A 4,143-nucleotide genomic window follows, 5' to 3' on the forward strand; every position below is an offset into this window, starting at 1 on the left:
TTAGGATTGTTTGACTTGCTTCCTGTGCAAGTTAGGTTTAGTTTAGACTTGCTTCCTGTGCAAGTAGGTTTTGCTTGGCTTGCTTCCTGTGCAAGTTAAGTGTGTGTGTGGCTTGCTTCCTGTGCAAGTCATGACTAGGATAGGCTGGCTCCCTGTGCCAGTTAGCTAGAAACCTTAACTTAGGGATGATTTTGCATGATAACATCTAGGCTCGAGTCGTAGTCTCCCTAGTGTTGTGTCTCCCTCTGTTATCTGGTTAGGCTAATCCTTTATCCCTCCGTAGGGGAACTACGTCGCCCTGATCCTCATACCAGATGAGGTACGTAGGCAGGAGATGAGCAGATCTCTCCGGGCGCCTGTGTCTTTGTTTTGTCTTGTTGTGTGCTTGGAAGCTGATGTAAGTCCATCGAGTGGCAGTTAGGTTCCAGTGTGTGTGCGTTTTGGTTCGGATGCTGATGTAAGTCCAGTGATTGGCATTCAGGCTCCATGTTTGCCTTCTTGAGTGCGTTTTGGTTCGGATGCTGATGTAAGTCCAGTGATTGGCATTCAGGCTCCATGTTTGCCTTCTTGAGTGCGTTTTGGTTCGGATGCTGATGTAAGTCCAGTGGTTGGCATTCAGGCTCCACGTTTGCCTTTGCCTGTGTTTGTTTGTGTGCATGTCAGCCGAGCTACGAATGCTCTGATTCTTCTCTCGTCCGAGAAGATACGTATGCATAGGATGCGATATCCTAGCGAGCATGTGTCGTTTCCCCAGTCCGAACTACTTCGACTCTGATGTCTATGCCTGATAGACTAAGTAGGCCCGGGATGCGATATCCTGCCGAGTCCGTCTTGTTTGTTTTCTTGTGTCTCTTTTCAGCCAGTGTGTGTGTGTTCGAGTAGTGTTTTTAGCAACCATTTTCCTTCCTATTGTGCGTGGATCCCGTAGAGTACTACGGATGCGTAGGGGTGCTAATACCTTCCCTTCGCATAACCGACTCCCAAACCCATCCTCTTTGGTCACGAGACCATGTCTTTTCCTAGGTTTACTCTGAGCGTTTCCTTTCCCTCTTTTGGGATAAATAACGCACGGTGGCGGCTCTGTTGTTCTTCGTTTCCCGCCGGTTTTTCGCATGATGCGACAGCTGGCGACTCTGCTGGGGAAATAGAGAAGTTGACCTGTGCTGGTCCATCTTCCCTAAGCGAGTCTCTCCTAGCGCTCTCTAGGTTAGGGCTTTGGTTGCTTTGCACTGCTTTATTGCATTCTTTGTATATATTTGCATTTACTGTTTGCATTTATTATTTGCATTAATGTTTGCATTCATTCATATTCGTCTGTTCATCTGGCTGTGTTTCTCTGTTTGGGGTGGGAGTTACTCGAGGTAAAAGGCCCAATACCCAGGCTATGAGTGAAATCTAGGAAACCTAGGAATAGAGTGATTCATGGGAAGCGGGTGGTATTGCGCCACTTAGCGGAACATTGATATCACGAGCAGTTCAGACCCTGGTGGGATATTATCGGTGCATACATCGGGTGTGCACAGGATGATATTCTGCGAAAGGTTATTTATGCTGCGTTTCTCTCGACCTTACCCTGGCCTAGATGACACCCGTGAGCGGGGCGGGATTGATCATTTTAACAGGTACAGTTGGTGACTCCTGGTACTGATGGTGACTACGAGTTATATTTCTGGACGCCGGAGGTTTGACCCTGGTATTGATCAGAGGGTTCCGTTTATTTCGGATCCCTGGGCTGAATTTGAGGGTACTCGCTCAGATGGTGACTCAGTTCTCCAGACTTGGGTTCAAATGCCAGCTCCTCAGATGACTTTGGGGTTTCAGATGGTTCCTCAGATGCCAGTTCCTGCCAGTCTTGGCTCCATCATTTGCATCATAGCATGTTTATTTTCCAAAAGATAGTAATGCATGAAAATGAAAAAAAGAGTTAACTCGCATACGCATATCCTTTTCAGGATCATTCATAATAAAATAGCATCCGCATCATACGCATATCATGTACATACCATCCTTGCATTACAGACATGCTTGGGAGTGACTTCTCACTTTGGGTTTTGACTGAGAGAGGGTTGTTGATCATCGTCCGCACCGCGACCAGACTCAATCACCAAAGAAGTATGGATCAGGTTCAGACTGAGTTAGCTGAGATGAGGGCGAACATGGCCCAGTTCATGACGATGATGCAAGGAGTTGTTCAGGGGCAAGAGGAGCTGCGTGCCTTAGCCCAGAGACTGGAAGCCGTGATTCCATCAGTCCACCGTGCTTCACCAGTGAGTGTACCCGTTCATGAGAATGTTGCTGTCACTATTCTCGTCGATGATTATGCCGTGGGTGATGAATTGAAGGGGATCAGAATCAGTGAACAACCTCTTGCTGCAGAGACTGTTAATGTCAGAGCAACCCTCGCTCCGGTTCGCCATCCTGGCTCTTCAAGTTCTTCCGGTTCTAAGAAGCCATCCTCTGGGGCACCCAAAAGGGGAGAAAGTGAAACAAATGCTGTGCACCGTCGGAGGAGTGCAAACAGAGGACAGAACCGTCATGCTGCTGCTGTGACTATTCCAGTTACTCAACAGCAACAGAGAAGACCAGCTCAGCAGCATCAGCGTCAGCAACATCGTCCTCAGCAGCAGGTTTACCAGCCTCCCATTGACAATCAAGCTGGTACAGTAATAAGAGGAAGAAGATCATTTTTGATCCAATCCCCATGTCCTACGCCGAATTGTATCCCTCTCTGTTAGAGCAGAACTTGATTACTCCCAGAGACCCGCCGGCTAAACCCGACAACCCTCGGTGGTGGTATAGGCCCGATCAGCATTGTGTGTATCATTCGGGTGCTCCTGGTCATGATGTGGATAGTTGCTTTCAGTTGAAGATGAGGGTTCAAGACCTCGTAAGGTCAGGTATTTTGAACTTTGAAGACTTGGGTCCCCGTGTTAATCAAGCCTGAAGATAACAAGTCCTGGGCTGGCGCCGACTTTTTCTTCAGAAGGGTTGTTCAGAAAGCAGAAGTTGCTGATGCAAGAGATACTGACAGTTGTCATCCCCGGTGGGATCTATCACAATTGGGTCACAGTGGGCGTTCCTACAGTTGTTCATAAGTCGGAGTAATAATCACTTTGTTTAAAAACCCTTCTCCCATGCCAAAAGGAGAAGTGATGACATTGTTGGCAACATTTTGTGCAATGATATTTTCATTCAAATAATTCATGTTAAAACATTTGTTTTCCATTTGTTTTCCCTTTTTGCTTTTTTGCATGAAATTGGTGATCACAAAAAACCCTAAAAAACAAGAATAAAAGCAATCTTTTCATCTGCATAACGATTGTCTTGTTTGATTTTCAAAGAGCTTTTCATCTCTAAATCTTTATGCAGGTTGTATCTCAAACCCATTGAACATAATGATCTGACGTCATCTCCCAATTTTGAATTCCCTGTATTCGAAGCGGAAGAAGATGATGTTGAAGGGATTCCTGACGGTATTTCCCGACTTCTTGAGCAAGAAAAGAAGATCACTCAGCTGCATCTCGAGAATCAGCAGAACAGCCAACTGGGGCATCGAAAAAAAAAAGAGAGAAAAAGAAAAAAGAAAAAGAAAGAGGAGGGTGCAAAATCAAAAAAAAATCAAAAGAAATCCAGATCAAAAGAAAGAAAAAGAAAGAAAGAAACAAAAAAATAGCACCCTCAAAGTCCCAAGTTGGCTGATGCTGAATTCGATCGAAAGGAAGAGATCAACTGCCATGTGTCATGGACAGTCATATCAGCAGAGAGTAAAAAAGCATTCAACAAGAAGGTCAAGCCTCGTGTGTTCCGAGAAGGTGACCTTGTGTTCAAGAAGGTCTTGTCTTTCGCGCCCGATTCCAGGGGCAAGTGAACCCCCAAGCTATGAATGTCCATATGTTGTCAAGAGAGCCTTTTCAGGCAATGTTTTGACACTTACAACAATGGATGGAGAAGTTCACTCGTCCTGTGAATCCCGATGCAGTCAAGAAATACTTCGCCTAAGACAAAAAAGCAAAAGCTCGCTAAGTCGAACACCCCAAAAGGCGACTTAGGCAAAAAGGAGCGTCTCGGTGGATTGAAAACCCAAAAGGGCGATCCAGGCAAAAGTTAGAGACATTGAAAAAAGAATTTGCATCCCGCTAGATT

The sequence above is a fragment of the Lathyrus oleraceus genome, chromosome 2 (genome assembly GCF_024323335.1).
Source record: "Lathyrus oleraceus cultivar Zhongwan6 chromosome 2, CAAS_Psat_ZW6_1.0, whole genome shotgun sequence".
Taxonomy (NCBI): Eukaryota; Viridiplantae; Streptophyta; class Magnoliopsida; order Fabales; family Fabaceae; genus Lathyrus; species Lathyrus oleraceus.